This window comes from Rhinolophus sinicus, linkage group LG02 (genome assembly GCF_036562045.2).
Source record: "Rhinolophus sinicus isolate RSC01 linkage group LG02, ASM3656204v1, whole genome shotgun sequence".
Lineage (NCBI taxonomy): Eukaryota > Metazoa > Chordata > Mammalia > Chiroptera > Rhinolophidae > Rhinolophus > Rhinolophus sinicus.
Genome location: NC_133752.1, coordinates 196,703,841 through 196,723,542, shown reverse-complemented (window position 1 = coordinate 196,723,542; position 19,702 = coordinate 196,703,841). Strand labels below are relative to the sequence as shown.

The 19,702-nt window shown below is 56.0% G+C and overlaps 1 protein-coding gene across 2 annotated transcripts in view; it reads right to left on the bottom strand.

Annotated features, from left to right (window-relative positions):
* Positions 1-14,365, bottom strand: part of PRR5 (proline rich 5) — a 56,082-nt gene extending 41,717 nt beyond the window's left edge. The window contains exon 1 of one of the 2 annotated variants that reach the window (XM_074326532.1): positions 14,099-14,365. The gene's annotated coding sequence lies outside the window, so the exon portion shown is untranslated. Of the gene's footprint in view, positions 1-7,652; positions 7,807-14,098 lie in introns of those variants that run through there. The other variant, XM_019739255.2, reaches the window with a different exon arrangement.
* Between the last annotated feature and the right edge of the window lie 5,337 nt (positions 14,366-19,702).

Here is a 19,702-nt window from a genome sequence, read left to right as displayed (position 1 = left end):
ATGTCTGACAAATGAGCAAGGCCCAGTCTGGATGAAGCATCTGTGATACACAAAGATTTGGAGTGGAGGAGAGAAAACATTATTTTTGTAGTTAAACACACCTGGCTCTATTGCAGACCGAGGTGAACTCCTGACGGATTTTGAAGGTAACACATGAAACTTCAGTCATCTCAAGATTCTGGGGCCTCACTGGGTCCCGCCTGTAGACCTCCTGAGGATGCCCCCTGCCTCTCCCCTGCAGCCAGGAGAGCTTGGGGACCCTGCTACAGACACCAGGTCCTTGGGTCAGGCCCGAGCACGGAGCATTAAGGAAGCTGCTCAGCACACCACACGGGGAACCCTCTTGGAGGCCCCCTAGGAGGATCGTCCCTTGGGTCTCATTACCAGGAAAAGCTGTTTTCATCTTAAGGGCATTCTGAATCCAGTGAGTGATCCTCTTTCCCTTTTTGCTCTTCTTGCTAGGGAGCTCAGAGTCAAAAATTGGTCCATTAACTCAAACATGTGGTAAACCTCCTGACACGTTTTTTTTTTTTTTTTTTTTTAAATCAGCTACATGGTGATACTGATTATAGCAGTAACAGAAGCACAGGTGTTATCACATTACAAGCATCTTCTAATAGCCAAGCACAGGTCCGAAGGATGGACACACACCATCAGGCTATTGCAGCACCTTCTCTGACGCAGGCATTGCCATCCCTGCTTTCCAGACAGGGCTGACGAGGCTGTGGGAGGGGAGGTGGGTGACGGCAGAGCATCACACAGGGCATCTCCCCTGGTGGCCCACATGGCAGGGTGGCAGCAGCAATCAGACTCAGCTTCCTGGGGTGGGAGGGGTGGGCGAGCAAGGAGGCTGGGAGGAATCCTCTCCCAGAGGTATGTGGACGGAAGGAGCGCTGGGCGTCCCTCAGACCTCCAGCCCTCCTTCATGCTCCCCTCCTTACACCTGTGGAAGGGTTCCTACACTTTCCTTGTCCATCAACTTGGTTTAAGTTTAGGAACTGACACGAGTGGCTAAGAAAGGGCAGTTAACAAAAGCCACCTGGCCCTCCTTCCCATCAACACCATAAAAGCAGGAGAAAGGAAGAATTGGGGCCTCCTAAAGGAGGCTGCTGGGTGATTTTGTTCCCAGCCCCTCCCCACCCTGCTGTCACCCATAGGGAGCCAGGCCTAAAGGCCTCTGGAGTTCATCTAGCCCCGCTGTCCATTTTATAGATGGGAAGACCGAGGCTTCGCACAGGGGTAGGACACGCAGGGTCCCCACAAGCAGGGCTGCCCTAATGAATGGAGAAAAGCAGCAAATGCTAAGGTCCTACTGGGTGCCGGGCACCCCACCACCCTCCCTCCTGGGCAGCCCTACCAGTCAGAGTTCCCACCGATGAAGAAACCGAGGCCCAAAGGAGGGAATGACCTGCCCCGGTTGCAGGGCAGGGCTGATCTCTGAGCCCAGCTCTGCCCCACAGGCCACACACCTCACTCACACTGTCACTCCTGCCCCTGCCATCAAGCCATTAGTAATCATTAGCACCTACGGCATGCCAGAGCCTGTCCCCGGAGGCTACCACCTTTCCCTTCCCCAGAGAATCACAGGAGGGCAGTGACAGAGGTGGCAATGGAGTGAGGCTTCCAGGACTCTGGAGAAGGACACCCACTGCCTTGGGGATGTGCTGAAGAACCTCCAGCGGCAGTGACATTTCAAACAGGCCTGGAGGGGTGACCTCACCCAGCAAGGTGGGGGTGGGGCACAGATCAGGACAGGAAGACGACTGACCCACAGCACTGATGAGGGCACCAGCAGGGAGAGCCATAGGGGCCGGCGCTGCGCTCAGCAACTACCAGCATCGTCCAGGTGTAATGTCACAATAGTCCACTGGGAGGGGCTCTGGAGGTGACGACCATCGGCCTGCATCCTCCATCTGCTCTTTGCCCCAAAGCACCTGCTGTCCCCAGAACTGCCTCCCAGTGGGGAGAACAGGGTTGGTGCTCAGACCTGTGGACTCTCCCTTGGGGACGGGCCCAAAGCCCACCCACAGAGCCCCATGAGCTGGCCTTGGGATGAAGCCAGGAGAAGGCATTCCAGCGGGACGGAGGCCAGAGATAGGGCATAGGGAGGAGGGAGCCAGGTCTCCAGGGGTGTGAAGGGCGTGTGGCCCACAGGCAGGGGCCCTGAAGGCTGACGACAGACGCCATGCTGCCAGCCTTGGGGTGTGTAAGGGCGTTTGGAGGGAAAGGTTTCAGGGAGACCACCTTCTGGGGTTCAGACCTCCCTACTCCCAACTCTGCTCCCCAGCCCCTCCCCTCCACCCCAGGCCTCGCCAGCCCCCAGGCTCTGCCCAGCTTGAGTCTCCCACCTGGGTCCATCATAACCAGAAATGAGAACTTGGGGACATTACGCGGGAATGATGATCTGACCTCACTAGGTTGTGGTGAAGGCAGAAATGACTGTGGATGTGAAATGGGAGGTAGGGGCCTCTGGGAACCCCCAGTGCTCCAGGATGTGAAGATGAGGCCAGGCGCACAGCTCAGGCTCTGTGAGCACTAGGATGGGGGTCACTTGAGGCTTGTTTAGCTGAAAAGCCCCAGGCCCCGCCCCCAGCCTGCCTTCCTGCACCCAGGTAAATTTGGGAACCCTTGTCTACAGGCTGGTCAGCCTGGCTGGCCTCACATCCAGGCCCTCTGGGGCCCCAAGAGCACTGATGCAGTCACCCCACCCCTTGCAGCCCACCGGTCATTCGCTTCATGCTCTGAGCCTCAGTCTTTCCATCTGTAAGATGGGAAACCTTGCTCACAGGACCACCCCAGGGAACGGCATGAGCGTCTGGGTGTGACACACTGGGGCTCTCCCCACCTTTCATTGGTGGCCACGGACGGTTGTTACTGAAGAGGGTCACCCCGTTTCATTTGCTCTGACTGCAGGAGCTGGTGGGGTGTGCCCCAGGGCTGGGTGGGGGTCCTGGGGCATGAATGGGTGACTTGTCAGCCACACTCGGGCATGGCTCAGGGAGGAATCCTGTGGGTCCACGAGTCACCCAAGGGACAGATCCGCAGCCTGGCAGGGAGGGAGCCAGGAGCTGGCGGGTAGGCTCCTCCTCCACTTCTTGGCAGTTTCTGGTTTTGAGTAACTGAGGTCTGGGCTCTTTTTCTGTGGTTCCCAGCGTGGGTGACAGACGAGGTGAGGATGGAGGTGAGACATCGCGGCCTGGGCAGCTGAGGCTGCCAGGTGACCTCACGGAAGCTGTACACTGCACGGCTCCTCCCACACTGGCTCAGCCCACAGGGATGTCCCCTGACTCCAGGGGTAGGTGACAGGAAGAGGTCTCCAGGGCTCTGCTGCTGGCATGAGACAAAAGGGTGAGCATGGAGTCGTAAGCCCCCAGCCCACTGCAGGGAGCCCCGCTGTCAGCTCCCGAGGTGTCTGAGGGGAGAGGAAGGGGCGACAAGTGCCTCCCTGGGGTCTCCTGAACAAATTAAAGTGGAGGCCAACATCCCAGTGAAAGGTGCTGTCCTTGGAGGCCAAGCCCAGTCCATTTCCACACGCTTGCCCTCCACTCTGGCTGTGATAACCTTCCCCCAGGCCTGGTCTGGTTGGCCAACACCTATTGGTCCTGCGAAGCCCTACTTAGGGTGACCTCATCCAACAAAGTCTTCTCCACGAGCCCTGCCCCACCATACATACCTCTGTGTTTGGAGGACGGTACTGCCTGGCCATGGGCTACAGGGGGCACATTCCCTGTGCACCGGACCCATCTCCACAACATTCCCAGCTGGGGCAGGCCGTTTGCAGCCCCCTTCACTGAGGTCACAGGAGCTGTGAGGACAGTGCCAAAGGCGGTTGGCACTTTCCCTCCTTTTCATTCAGTATTTCCTGAGAACCTAACATGTGCCAGGCCCTGAGTGAAGTGCTGGATTTGAATACAGCCTTGGCTAAATCTTCTACCCGATGCCGGCCTCAGTGTCTACCATGTTTCCCCGAAAATAAGACCTAACCGGAAAATAAGCCCTAGCATGAGTTTTTAGGATGACATCCCCTGAACATAAGCCCTGATGCGTCTTTTGGAGCAAAAATGAATATAAGACCCGGTCTTATTTTCGGGCAAACACGGTATTTGGTCTTCACAAGTGCTCTGGGAGCCAGACAGAATGTGGGGGGAGGAAGGGGAGTAGCCTCAGTTTACCAATGGGGGACAGAGGCATATACTGAGCACACAGTGGAGTCTAGAGCCCAGTATCCCAGGCTATATCCAGGGTGCCCAGCCCACCCCACCTTCTCTGCCTACCTTGCCCTGAAAATACACAGGGGGCAGGGGACCCTTACCCTCTCCTGGCAGAGCCAGGAAAGAAGAGTGGGACCCTGGTTGGGGTCTGGGCAGGCCTCCTCCTCCTCCCTCCTTCCCTCTCCCCCACCTACTGCCGAGTGACCATCAGAACCCAGGCCAAGGTGATGGTGGCCGACCTTGACCGGCAGCATGGAGGCCTTTTCCCTTTGTTGGGCTGGTTCTTCTTACCGTCAGGTAAAGCAGAGGACACCTCACCTGCGCTGGCCGCACCCTCTCTGTGACTCAGTTCTCCCCGCCTGCCTCTCAAACCTCAGCACTGGGGGCCCAGGGCACCCTGAGTTCCTCTCAGACCCAACCTACTTTGTCTCCACCCCCCCAGAACTGCTGCCCACGCTCCCTTGGGCCTGCACCTGGGGTTGTGTCTGAAATGACCTCCTTTCGGCTGCTGCTTGGGGCTCCTTCCGGTTGGTCTTGTGAAATCAAATGCGTTTCCCATTTCTGTGGGTTGTCCTTCTTAGAGCCCTGTCCCCAAGGTACCTCCTGTGCTTCTGTCTTGTCACCCTGACGGGCCGCCCTAGGCAGTGTTCCAACCACAGACAACAGACAAGTGAGCCTAGTAAGGACTCCAGGGGCTGAGCTTTACAGTCAGTTCCAGGAAGGTGCTCATTTGATCTATGATAGCACGTTCTCAGTCCCCCTCTACAAGTGACAAAACAGAATCTGGGAGGCTCACTGACAAGCAAGGGCTACGGGAGAGGCCAGCTGTTCCAAGTTGGGCTCTGGGGACAAACAGACCTGGATTTGAAGTGCAGCTCTGTCACTCACGATGGCTTGGCCTCAATTTCCCCATTCTGTAAAATGGGGACACAGCAGTACCTGCCCTATAGGGTTGGGGTAAGGATCTCATGGGCTCCTTAGTGCAAAGTGCCTGCCCCTCCCACCCCCCTATCCCATGGCAGGCTGGTAGTGGGGGCCCTCAGGGGGGCGATGCAGATCTTATGATTCTATCAGGAACCCCCCAAGCCAAAACTCAGGATCCGGTCCAGGCCCTCTCCCCGCAGGGTCTCTCACCATTCCTACCTCATCTTCCTCCCGGTCTCTAGCTACACAGCGCTCACTAGCCCTGGCCCAACTGCCTCCCTCGCAAACCCACCCTCCAGCAAACTGCCACCTTTGCTAGCCCGCAGGGTGGGCCAGGGGCCTCCTCTGGGCTTCCCTCTATGACAGTGCCATCACCCCATGGGTCTATGTCCCATCAGCCTCCCCCATCAGACTGAGGGTCCAGTGGGCTGGGACTGTATCGTTCTGGCAGTTGTCCCCTGTGGTTTAGAACAAGGCTCTCAACATACACGCGAAGTCACTGAATGAACTCTAGAAAATTTGAAAAATACAAAAAAGTTGGAAGAGGAAACAAGCCACCAGAGAAAGTTATTGCGACCCATCTCAGGGCACTTCCTTCCAGCCTTTTCTCTGCGCTGGGCTGTGACACAGCCGGTACAGGATAGCACTATGAGCGCCCCATGAACCCAAGCCTGCCGCCTGCCCCCTTCCCTTGAACACATCAATGCTGCGTTGGCAGAATGGATGTGAGGCCTGACGAGGGAGTGAGCTGCTCGTGGTTACAGCTCCCAAAGGAGGGGCTGAGGCTGGGAAGCCAGCCCCCCTGACCCCCAGGGCTCTGCACCCCTCTCCCTCACAATAGTCTCAGCCCCAGAAATCCTGGTTTCCCACTGTCGTGCTGAACGTCTTTCAAGGTCAGGAAAACGGAGGCCCTGTCCACAGAGACAGGTCACGTGGAGCACACCTTACAGGCTTACTCCAGTCTCTACCACAGGTTCCCAAAACTCTGCCCTAGCCCGGATGTCCGTCACTCACTCCTTCCTTCTTTCGTTCATTGGACTCTCCCGAGGTCCCACTTTGTGCTAGCCCGCAGCTCGGCCTTGGGACCCAGAGATGAATCAAGCAGAGAAAGCCTGGCCCTTGCAGCCCCAGGCTGGAGGGGAGGAGACCCGGAACAGATCATTCCAGCAGGAGGTCGTACTACTCTATCAAAGACGTGTGCAAATTCCCGCATGGGATGGTGGGCTGCGCCCCCTGCAACTAAAGATTGAAAAGAGCAACTGGACTTGGAGCTGAGCTGTGCCCGCCACAACTAAATTGAAGGACAACGACTTGGAGCTGATGGGCCCCAGAAACACACTGTCCCCCAATATTCCCCAATAAAATTAAAAAAACAAAAGTGAGCAAAGATTCCAGGGGGAGGGGCAAAGGAGGGCCACCAGCCTACCCTGTCTGGGGTGGGCATGGCGCAGCCCGGAAGGCTTCCTGGAGGTGGGCACCTTCTAGCAGGAGCTTAAAGAACCAACCAAAGCCCCAGAAGAAGAAGAAAGAAAAGAATTCCAGGCAGAGGAACAGCAGGGGAGGCCCTGAGGAGGGAGGAAAGGCAGAGTGACCAGGAATATCACCTGCTTGCATGGGCAGGCAGTGAGGGGGCAATAGGGTCCCGGTCTAGAACTTTGGGTGGAGACGACCCAGCCATCCACAGGGTTCACATCAAAAGCTTGCGTGTGACCGGCTCCCTCTCACAGCTACTGGCTGCTAGCGTGGCTCCAGCGACCGGTTCCCTTCAGAACTCAGCCTAGAAAAATCTCCATCTTCAACCATCCGATACCAAGACCGCGGGGCTACTAGCTTACTTCCTGGGAGAGCCAACTGCAAAGCCTGCCGGGGCTTCTCTGGAAACCAGACCCATTCCAAAGGCCAATCAATGCCTGTCAGGCGGATGTGAGGATATGACAGAGAACAAGGACACAGGTGTGACCCACACTCGAAAAGGCAGAGTTTACCCCCGATTCACCAGAGACTGAGGCTCCGAGAGGGGGAGCAATCTGCCAGAGGTCACACAGCGGGTACATACTCAGTAAGTGAGCCCAGGCGTTGACCCCCGCCCTCTCTGGTTCCATTACTCCCACCACACGGGGTCAGTGTCCCCCACTGGTCCCTAGGGCTGAGAATGCTGGCCCCTGGCCAGTGCACCCAGAATGTGTTTTATGAATGAGTGAACAAAAGAATCAGAAACGCCTGCTCGTCCTCCCAGTCCCCACGGCAGTAGGAAGACGCCATCTGCTACTGTTTTTTGTTGTTGCTGTTACTCTGGAAATCAAAACGGCAAAGCTGAAGTCGCAGCTCCACACAGATTTAAGGAGAGATACCCAGGCCCTGATTCAGGGCAAGAACCCAGCCTGGCACGGTGGGGGCAGAAGTCAGACAGACGAGCCCCAAATCTCCGCTCTGCCACTAGCGGCTGTGAGACAGGACCATTGGCCCTTGCTCTGAGCCTGTGTCTCCGCCACTAAAGAGAGGTGCCAGAGGACCTACCTTGTTGCGTGCCACGAGGACTAAGGAGGTGCAAACCTGCAGGGTGGGTGCAGGCAGGATCCTGCCTCGTTGGCTTCCTCTGCCTGCGACCATGGCCCAGACCTGCACCCTCCCACTGGGTGAGCTCTGAAACGCTCAGCACTAACCTCGCTGGATGCCCTGGCCTGTGGGCAGCCAAATGGCTTACACATTAGGAGGCATCCACGTGGGCAAAGGGCAGAGGGCCGAGGAGGGTGCAGGCAGGTGGGTCAGTGGGCTGGCTCCCCATGACTCAGCAGGACTCAGTGAGGCTGCGGGCCTGGGGTGGGAGCTGCCCCCAGCTGTACCCCATTCAGGGAAGCCCAGCTGCCGGTGTTTCTGATAAATATTTTATCACTGCTCACAGAGCCGTCCCCAGGAAGGTGCCGGCAGCCTCAGAGCCCGCAGAGCACCCCTTCCTGCCCGGATAGAAGGAAGTGGCTGGGTGGGGCGTGGGGCAGGGTCAGGAGCCCAGACAGCTAGCTCATTCCCGCCCTGCTGTGGCTTCAGGTCAGCTCAACTCAACAAATGCCCCATGAGCCTCACCCACTTCTGCCCTGCGCTGTGCTGGGTGCTGGGCACTGGGCTCGGCCCTGCCCACGGACACTTCCCACCATCCTCTTCACCATACCTAGAACACCAGCCTTCTGCCCCTTGGCCCAGTCAAATGCCCCAGCCTGCTGGCCCAGTGCCACTGCCACCTCCTCCAGGAAGTATTCCTGGCTCTCCCCTTCCCACTGTGTGGCCCGGGGCAGGCCCATCACGCTCTCTGAGCCTGTTTCTAAAACGGAGCTGATGATCCCCACTCATTAGGGACAAGATGAGATTGTGTAAATGGTCCAGTGCCTCGCCTACATAGAGACTCATTCTATTTGAGGGGACCCAAATATCAGGAATCAAATCAGGAAATATTATGGAGCATGTCTGGGGTGGCACACAGCAACTTATACAGACTGGTTTATAGGGATCCACAAGTTAACTGGGGAGACAGGACCCGTATTATAATAATTAATAATAATAATAACAACAACAACAACAATAGGTACTATGTTGCAAGCCCATGCCAGGTGTCAGATACTCCATATTACATCCCCTCGTTTACGCCTCCCAGCACCCCTGTGATGTGAGGTTCTCACCCCCATTTCACAGCAGAACAGGAACCTGATACTCAGAGAGGGGAAGGGCCCTGCCCGAGGTCACACAGCCTGGCGGGGCTGACCAGCTGTTCTCCTGGACCTTAGGGCACGATCTCCGGCCAACACCTTTTTATAGCTTCTTACATCGCTGTACACGTGCAGGAGTCAAAGAGAGGGGGCTGGTCCAAGTCAAATGATGGACCAGCCATAGGACAGGGCATTTTGCCACCACTAAACTAATTACTGTCGTTATTTTCAAACTGCTGGACTATTTAGCAACAGGGAACGTGCTTGTAGTATTACATTAAGTGAAAAAAATCAAACAAACCAGGATACGAACCTTTACATTTAGTGTGATGACCCCATGTAAACAGAGTTCTATGTCAAGATGTATTTATTGAAAAAAACACTAGAAAAGATACACAAAAATGATGATGTTTGGGGGTGAGGCTACAGGTAAAATTGGGGTCTATTTTCCAGACTTTTTACAATATGTTCGTCTTGTAATTAAAATTTTTCCTTAGAAATAGGGTTGGTCCAACTTAAGGACTTATTGGACACCTCCTGTCTGCCCTCCTACGCTGAGAGCTTTCTCCTCTCTCAGCCTCAGGTTTGGTCTGGGGGGGGGGACAACATGGACACGACTGTCCGTGATGCAGAACTTGGGGTGACATTCCCTACCTCTCCATGGGTCAAAGCCAGGCTCGGGATTGTTTCCCTGCCTTCCCTCTCCACGTTGAGTCTACTATGCCAGGGACCATCACTACCACCTGCTCAAGTCCTAGACTAACAAATATAGGGACTCATAAGACAGTGAGCTCCCTGTCACTTGGAATAATCAAGCAGGGGCAGCAAGAAGTGGTCTCAATGGCTGGCTTTCAGTACATCTTAATCAGACCCAAAGTCTTAGCAGCTGTGTGACCTGGGACACGATCCTGACCTCTCTGTGCCTTGCCTTCCTCATCTGTACAATGGGATCATACAGTGACCTCATAGGGCCTCGGAGGGTGAAATAAGGGCAAATATGTAAACTTCTAAGATGTCTTCCAGGTGCATTGAGAGGGCTGCATATGTGTTGACTATTATTATCTCACAGCTTTACCTTATCCACCTTTAGTTGCTAAGCAGGGAAGAAATAAAAATTCCCATTTCACAAATTTGAAAACTGCAGTATAGAGATTAAACCCCTCAGACTCAGAGGGGTGTAAGTGGCAGAACCAGGACCAGAATGCGTCTTTCGGTGCTGAATGGGGGCCGCCCTCCCTGTCTGGGTCCTCTCTCCTCCTGGGTTCTCTTCCGGGCTCTAGGGAGAGTGCTTTGCTGGAGAAGCTGCTTTGGCACCACAAAAAAACTGCATTAACCAGCCCCGTTCATGGCACAGAAAAACAAAACCTTAAGAACCTTCCGGAAAATGAGCAGGACTTCCACGGGGGCCAGTGGAGCAGGTGGTTCCTGATGGTGAGGCGTCTTGGTGCTGTTCCCTCACCTTCAGGCTTGTAACGCAGTGGGGTGGAAAGTGGGTGTGCACACCTCATGCCAGAGGCCCTGGGTTCGAGCCCTAGTCCTGCTCCTTGCTGCCTGCATTTCTGGGCAGCCACTTGGCCTCTCTGAGCCTCAGTTTGCCGTTCTGTTACTGGGCCTGGAAGTGATCTCCTGAGCTGGCTGGGAGGGGCAAGTGGGACGGTGCCTGGGGGAGGCTTCACACAGGGCCTCGCACATAGTAGGTGCTTGCTTTCCAGGGGTAAACCCAGGCTTTGGAGTCAGAACCAAAAAGAACAATACTCTGTGCTGAAATGAGCTGCCTATTTTTCTCAGTGATCTTTGGTGATACCAACTCCACGTCTGGCCCCACTGCTCTTCCTCGACAAGGGGAGATGGGCACCAATGCAGCTGAGGGTTCCCCGGGCCAGGCACTGAGTGGCCCTGTCTGCAGGCTCTCGCGACCTCAGAGTGAGTATCGACACTAAGATTAGTACTAACGCAGATGGTAACCCGGGGCCAACGCCAGGCCAGGCTCACCGCAGGCTCACAGAACCACAGCGCTGTCACTGCAACACCACGTTGCGGCACTCCCACTTTACAGCACAAGTGGCGGGCACTGTCCTAAGCAGCTTACACAAAGCCACGCAATCCTCAGAACCCTATGAAGTACATGCTGCAATTATCACCACTTTATAGATGAAGAAACTGAGGCACGCAGAGGTTTAGTAACTTGCTGAGGTCACACAGTTGGTCAGAGGTGGGGCCAAGATTTGAACCCAAGCAGCCTGGCTCCAGAACCCCTGCTCTTAATCACCTATACTCTTTATTCTAATCCCCACTTTGCAAATGAGAGAACTGACGCTCAGAGAGGTTAGGTAGCTTTCCCAAGGCCACACAGCTGCTCAACGGTGCTGCCGAGATTTACAGCGGTGGACCTGAGTAGAGGTGGCCCCAGTCCCAGGCTGCTCCCCTGAGAATTAGGGATTCCTGAGTTGCTGGAACTGTAGTCACAAACAGACTTCAAAGCCTCCCTCCCACCAGGTGCTTCCCAACCAAGATTTGCTATTGAGGGGTGTCGTTAAAAGAAACGAGCAGGGTGATACTGTCAACAGGAAGCCAACTCCTTGTTCCACTAACCCCGTCTTCACAAGAGCCCAAGGATCTGATTCGAATCTCCTGACTCCAACCCAGGGAGGCTGGTTCTCCTCAATACCTGGACTCCTATGGGCCCCCCTGGGCCTCCTGACTCTAAATCAAAACGTCCAGACCTCCTGTTTCACTCCAAGGACCACTGACACCATCGTCTTACCCAGTAGCTCCCCATTCAGATTGTGCCTGTGGTCTCCCCACTTCTATCGGTCTCACTGGGGCCCCCTTGCCATCTACCAAACCCGAGAAGGCCTGTGTGAATGAGTGAGGGAGTGAATGAATGAATGACTGTCCCTGTCCCTCTATGGGCGTCTCTTCAGAGTTCTGATCTCCTCACAGGTGTCCTGAAAGATGATTTTGTCCACGGACACCCACAAGTTGGGGTACCTGGGGAGGCCCTGGGCTTTCTCCTGGCCCAGCCCCTCCTGGGTTTCTGCTCCCCTGACTCTGCCACGAGTCACCTGGGACACACAGGCACCCCCTCCCAGCACCTGAGCTGGCCCAGCAGCCCAGGCGGATCCCACAGAACCCCACCCGACTCTGCCCGGGCGATTCTGCTTGACCATCACCTGGTGTTTCAAGCCATCCATTAGAAACACAAAAATCCATTAGCTAACAAATGTTTCTGCACAGGCCACTTTTCCTGCTGATGAGAAATTAAGTCCATGCGACTGTCCCCATCCCCAGACAGTTACAACAGCCAGATACACAAGCAGCGCCAACCACTCTCAGGACTTTCATACCCACACTCATGGCTGTGATGTGTCGGGCATTGTGCGTCTGCTACCCAGAGGGGGTGGGTAATGCTTCCCAGTTTGGGGATGAGGACACTGAGCCCCAGAGCAGCAAAGTGACTTGCCCAGGGCCACCCAGCCAGCCAGTGGTGGCCTTGCACGCTGACTCAGGTCGGCCTGACTCTATAGAACCCCTCCTATAGGACCCCCCCCAACCTCCAGCACACACACACAATTTAAACAAAGGGCTCAGAATCCCAGATCGTGTGGCAGGAAAACCCCTTGGGAGGCCCTAACCTTCTCTGACTGATGGGGACTTGAGATCAGAGAGGGGAAATGACTTGCTCAGGCACACAGCAGGGCCATGGCCCCTAGGATAGGCCCCTCTTGGGTTCACCCCACTGTCTACAGGCCAAAGGGAGCTATACGACCTTGTCCCGTCATCCAATGCCACCACGCAGCGGGGCTCACACCTGAAGGAGCATCAGAATGGGGTGGGGGAGGTGTGTATAAAATGCAGATTCCTGGTACCCCATCAGAGGTCAGGACAGGGGCCTGGGAATGGGCATTTCATCAAGTACTATCATTACAAAGGACAAGCCAGGGCCCCGGACCCCTCTCCCAGAGCCCCTAGCATACCCCTCCAGGAAGGGTTCTCATGCAGGGCAGGGCCTGCTGCAGGAGGTCTGAGGGAGCCTGTTCCCCTGCAGTTACAGTCCAGGGGATGGCCTTTGGGAGCCCAGGGGACTCGGGCACAGCTGCGCTCTCACCAAGAGTGTCACCAATCACCTGGACAGCAATGACCATGCCACGCGATGCTCAGGGCAGCTGTACACCGATCTCACTGCTGCCATGCCACAGAGAGGGAAATGCAGGCTGCCTGCAGGAAGTGGCCTAGCCAGCAGGGCTGAAACCACACCCTGGGACCCAGGGGCCAGGGACCCTCCTCCAGCCCAGCAAGTTCTCCCTACCTTGGCTCCATTAGGAAAAATCTTAGAAAGCATCAGGCCCTGCTCATGTGAACAGGGGCTGGTGCATGACCTGATTTTGCTAGAGGCCCAGACCTCTGACCAGGCAGATCAGGCAGATCTGCCCAGTGTGCCACTGCTCAAGAGATGTGTGTGTGTGGGTGTCCCAGGCTCTGAGGGCACAGACCCCCTCATGCTCCAGCCCTGGGGCCTCTGACCTCAGATGTGTCGGCTGCCCCAAACCCATTCCCACACTCTGCAGGGCCAGCTCCCTGCAGGAAGGTGGCAGAAACCCAGGCCAGAAACAGGAGGGGGTCCCCCCACTGCTGAGCCAGGACGGACTCCTAAAGGAGGTGTCTCCCTCCCAAACCATCTTTGTTTGCTCTATTAAGGGGGGCAATGGAAAGGGAGGCACAGCTCCCATGGGGAGCCCACAGGGTGGGGGAAGGAAGCTCAGGAAACCAGGCGGCTGGACAAGCAGCTGGCAGGGTCAGGCAGAGACCCACCCACAGAGACCCAGAGAAACGCAGAGGTAGAGAAGGAAGTGGGGAGGAGACGGAGAGAGAGAGAGAGAGACTGAGAGAGACAGAGAGAGAGAGAGAGAGAGAGAGAGAGAAGAAACTGAGAGAGGGAGAGAAAGAGAGAGAGAGACAGAGACAGAGACACACTCACACACACACTGGGGGAGAGAGAGACTGGGAGAGGATGAGCCGGGGAGGTCCCAGGAGACCAGGTGGGAGAGGCTGGACCTTCACCCAAGGGCTGGGGGCCGCCCACCCCCACCCCACCCCACCCCATGTCTCCTTGTTTGGCGCGACACACACACACACACACACACACACACACACACCGCCGGCGCCGCCCTGGGCCCTCGCCTTCCGCAGGGGCGCGCGTGCCGCCCCCGGCCCACCCAGTCCCCTCCCCCGGTGGGGCCTCCAGGACCCGTCGCCGCCGCTCACCTTGGTACCCGCGCCACCGCCGCCGCCGCTGCCGCCGCGCAGAGCCGGAGCCCAGGACCGGGGGAGGGGGACGCAGAGGCCCCGCCCCGCCCCGCCCCGCCCCCCGGGCCGGCACAGGGCGCCCGGCGCGGGCGCGGCCACCGGGACCCGGGGTCTGCAGCGAGACGGGCGCGAGGCGGCGAGGTGGGCCTCGGTCACGCCCACCGACCAGGGCCCGCCGCGGGTACGGCCCGTTCGAGCTGGAAGTTGGGGGCCCGGGGTGCCCTCCCCGATTCCCCACCCCGGTGCACTGCGCAGGCTGTGGGCGGCGCCCACCGAGGAAGGGGGCGTACCCCGTTATGCCGGCCTCCCAGATCTCTGGCCAGTAACCCACCCCTCAGCGGTCCTCCAATGTCCTCTGAGCGACCCCTCTCAAAGCCCCGGCCTGTGCGGGGGGCACTGGGAGCCAGGAGGGAAAATCGGGCCGTTGGCCTCAGTCTCTGCCCTGGGCTAGGGGACAGATGGAGCAAACAAACGCGTCCAGCATTTAAATAGCCCAGGGCTATGGTTCTCAAAGTGTGTCCCGACCTGCTCCACTGGCATCATCCCCGAACTTGTTAGAAATTAGAATTCTTGGGCCCCACCCAGACTTACAGAATCCAGGGCTGGGGCCTAGGAATCTGGGTTTTAACACGACCTTCAGGTGATTCCCAAGCTTCCTGAAGTTTTAGAAGTAACTGCCCAAGTGGAACTAGCCAATGCCCCATACCCCATACCCCACATCCAGCACCCACATCTAGCACCCCAGGGTGTCTAAAAAGGGTTCTTTTCACCCTTCATTTAAAAAAGGTTCACCCTGTCTCCTTCACGACACTGTATTGGGGTGGGTGGGGGTGGCTCCTGGACCAGGAATTCTCTGGCGGGATTAACAGTGGGTGCTGGGTGGAGACCAGGAAGTCTTGTGCCACCAGGGGCCAGGAGGCCTGGCTGGGGCAGTGGTAAACTGGTTCTTATGGGTACACGGGTGGTGCGTGTTTCAAAGTTTTGAAATGCAATTGTGTAAATAGTCACATTCATATTCAGCGCTAAAGCAGTGTCCCCTCCCATCATTGCGTTTGAAGTTAAGCCACTGGACACCCAGAAAGTGTTAAAATGGGACAGGCCAGGTGGCAGGCCTTCTTAGTGATCAGAGTCTGGGAGAGGGAGTGCACAGATGGGGTCCCAGGGTCCTGGGATGAGCACATCCAGTGGGGCGGCCGGTCAGGGCAACCCGGAGGTGGAGAGGGCATCTGGGCAGAGGGGCCAGTGGGAGCAAACACAGGGCGAGGGCGTCCTCTGGACCATCCACAGCAGTGCCCCCTTCACTGTCTCTTCCCTTGCCCTGCTCTGTTTTCCTTTTTATACGTGGACTTGGCATTATGTCCTACAGTTGATTATTTCTTTATTGTTTAGTTTGTCCAGTAGGACATAAATTCCCTGAGAGAGGGGACTTGTGTCTTTTCTTTTCCTAAGGTGTCCCTGGTAGTGAGGACAGTGTTCAGCCCCTAGAAGTTGCCTGACAGACGTTTGTTGAAAGAATGAGTGAATGAATGACCCCATAATGAGTGGTGCGGTCACTTTTCATTTGTGGCATCACCTTCCCCCCGGATTCATTCGCTGTTCAGCTCTGTGCCCACCCTGGTGAGCGGCACCCCGCCTTCTCTGGTGCCTGGTGGGGTCTGGCCAGTGGGAGGTGCCGCTGGAGATCAGAGGGAGAGGAAAGAGGTGGGGGTGCTCCCTCTCACTGCCCACACGCTGCAGAGCTGGCACTGACTGTGCCCTTGTGAGATCACAGCTCCTGCCAGGAGGCCCCTCCACGGCTGCAGCTCCCACCAGCTTCCACTGGAAGCACCATGTTCTCTGCTTGTTCCTCCAGCCCCAGGGATGGTGACAGCTTCCCGCAGGTACCGGCCCCTGGGGGTTCCTTAACCTGCCCGCACCTCTGCAAGCAGACCCTTTAGTCACAGCCCTTCTTTGGACCACCTGGGGTCAACTCTGTCTCCTGCTGAGACCCTGATTGAAACGGGTTATTTTTGCCACTTTACAGGATTGGAAACTGAGGCTCAGAGAGGTTATAAAACATACCCAGCTAAAGACCTTAATAGACACCTCACCAAAAAGATGTACAAATGGCAAAAAGCATGTAGTTTGCATATACCCTGAGGTAAACTATGGGCTTTGGGTGATGACAGGTCAGTGTGGGTTCCTCAGTGGTAACAAACTCTGCTGGGGGACGTTGAGTGGGGGAGGCTGTGTTGGGTGGGGAGAAGGGGCATATGGGAAATCTCTGTACCTTCCACTCAATTTTGCTGTAAACTTAAAACTGCCCTAAAAAATAAAGTCATTTAAAAAAAAAAAAAAAGCTCAGGATGATGTAACAAATAAGGACAGAGTCAGTATTCGAACCCAGGACCGCCTGATTTAAAGCCCATATGTCTGGTGTAGGGGTGTTTTGAGCTTCTCTGAAGGGCCCAATGAACCCCTGGAGAGCAGCACACTGGTGGCTGTGCTACATGACGCCCACCTGCTTCTTCCAGCACCGCAGTGAAAGCTGAGCATGTCCCCTGGGCCTGGCAGGAAATCCCTGTGTGTGTGTTCTCAGCTGCTCTCCGGTGAGCCGCCCCTTCCCCCGACCCCCCATGGCAGCCACCTGACCTTCCATTTCCTTCCCTTCCTTTCCAAATGAGCTGAGGAGGCCGGTGCCCTCCAGGACTGTCCGGTGCCAGGACAGCACCGGCTCTGTAGCTGGCAGATGAAGGCCGAGTCCCTTGTCAAGGGAGGGACTCTGATCTCAGGCTCCTCGTCCCACCCCCACCGTGAGGAGGATCACACCTGCAATATCACACGTTTGTTCTTTCATTCATTTATTTATACTACGGTTGATTGCGTCATTAACATATTTAATGAGCTGTTGCTCACTGCCTGGCACGTAAGAAAAGGGCTTTGCCAATCTAAAGCCCTGTGAAAAAGTTTGTCTTCTAATGGGTGATTCTAGCTCCCAGCACTGTTCCTGTGGAGATTGAGCCCCTCTGGGGCTCTCCTAACACCCCACTTGGCCAAGAGAGCCTCTGGTACCGTAGTGAGAGTGGGTGAAAGCCTGCAGACGCTGAGGGCTCTCTGCATGGAAACACCCACCCGGTCACTGCAGACAGGGAGACAGAGGCTGGTGATGTGCAGTGACTTGCCGAGGGTCACACAGTGTGCCAAGCTTGGGCTCCCCCACCCCTCCAGGAGGTCCACGTCCTAACCCCAGAGCCTGTGAATGGCAGAAGGAACTTGGCAGATGTCATTAAGGATCTTCCAATGAGGAGATGATTCTGGGTTATCTGATGGCCCCATGTCATCACGGGACTCAGATAGGAAGGAGGCAGGAGGTTCAGAGTGAGGAAAGGGGCTATGACAACGGAAACAGAGAGAGTGATTGGAAGATGCTATGCCTGTGGCTCTGAAGATGGAGGAAGGGGCCACAAGTCACAGAAGACAGGCGTCTCTAGACGCTGGAAAGGACATGGAGGGAGGTTCTCCCCTAGGGCTTCCAGAAGGAACGCAGCTCTGCTGCCTCTGGCCTCCGGAACTGTAAGAGGATCAATTTGCGTTGTTGTAAGCCCGTAACCTTGTGGCCGTTTGCTGGAATAGCCATAGGAAACCAGTACACTAGCAGGGCCAGGAGAGGATTCTGGGTCTCCTGCAGCTCGGCGATGTTCTCCTCCTAGCCCAGACCCCTCTTCCACTCAGAGATTCCTGGGGCTGTGAGACAGCCGGTACTTCAGGATTAACTTTCCTCCGTAGAGTGCTTAGCATGTTACAAGAAATATTATACACACAAAACAAATAATAATAAAAAAACAAACCCCCGGGGCCAGCCCAGTGGCTCAGGTGGTCAGAGCGACATGCTCCTAACTCCGAAGGCTGCCGGTTCGATTCCCACATGGGCCAGTGGGCTCTCAACCACAAAATGGCCGGTTCAACTCCTCGAGTCCCACAAGGGATGGTGGGCTTCCCCCCTGCAACTAAGGTTGAACATGGCACCTTGAGCTGAGCTACCCCTGAGCTCCCAGATGGCTCAGTTGGTTGGAGCGCGTCCTCTCAAGCACAAGGTTGCCGGTTCAACTCCCTCAAGGGATGGTGGGCTGCGCCCTCTGCAACTAGCAATGGCAACTGGACCTGGAGCTGAGCTGCGCCCTCCACAACTAAGACTGAAAGGACAACAACTTGAAGCTGAATGGCACCCTCCACAACTGAGATTGAAAGGACAACAACTTGACTTGGAAAAAAGTCCTGGAAGTACACACTGTTCCCCAATAAGCCCTGTTCCCCTTCCCCAATAAAATTTAAAAAAAAAAAAAATCCCCACCAGTGCCTAAGCGAAAGAGCTAGAATGCTGCCTGCAGTTTTGACGCTGCCAGAGGTGCTGACACCTGAAGCGTGCACTTTATGGTTTTCCACGTGTTTGTGCCCATGGGTTCTTTCCATGGGAACTTCCTGCGAGCTCTGGACACAGAAGGAAGATAGAAGCCCTGCCCAAAGCCCCAGAGCTTGGTGGGAAGAGGCAAAAACTCCCCTAGAAGCAGGCGTGGAGATGGCAAGTAGGCCAGGGAGCAGCTCTTGCCTCTGCCTGGAACACCCTCCACGTGATGCTGTCCACCCTCGAGGCCACCTGGGGCCTCACCCCCTGTCTGCCCGCTCGATCCCCCGGTTCCCCAGCTCCGGGACTTGCAGCTCTGATCTGTGGCTGCAGACTGGAAAGGTAGATGCTGTGTAGCATTTTGTGACTTGAAGGGAAAACAAGGTTTTCTGAGTAATAAGAACATGACATTTGCATGCGTTTCCCCCATTGTGTCCTCTGCTTTTCTTTTGTACTTGAGCAGCTCAGACTTGACCTTTTGTCTCAGGTGCTCCATTAGATGGCATCGCTTAAAGCATTCTGGTCCCTCCTTACCGCTGGGTAAGCACCTGTTAATTACGGAACCTTTTAATCAAGAGCAGGAGCTGAAAGCCACGATAAACAGCAGTAGCTATTGAGGCACCTTCCTCACCTCCTCTTTCTCTTCCCTGGAATGGAAGGTCTTCGAAAGCAGGGAGCTGGCCTTCAGTTCTGGGTCCCCAGGATGCAGCACAGGACTTGGCCCACAGCAGGTGCTCAATGAATGTCCAGCAGATGACGGGTGTACCTTGCCGAGCACTGTACACAGTCAGCACCCAAGAGATGTTTTGACAAAGGCATGCCTCGCGGTGGACCACGTCTGTGCAGCAGGCCGGGCTGGAGGGGTGGCGGCTCTGGCTGAGAGCGGCCGACCTTCTGACTCTCCACCTGCTGGTCTGGCATCTATACTCAATTCATCTGCTCCCAGACCTTATTCCAGCTGAAAAGCAGGCATCCCTCGGTCTTCAACTTTGGCTTGGACCGCTGGCCCACTGGTCACAGCGGAGCTGAGTCTGGTTCAATTCAAGGAGCATTTTCCACCTGCCTCATCTGTGCTCTGAGTTTGGGGCTAGGACACAGATAGGGCCCCCTGGGAACTCCAGGGGATGGGGCTTGAAGTGTAGAAGCCAGATCCAGAAGCCGATTTTGCCACTCAGTGTGAC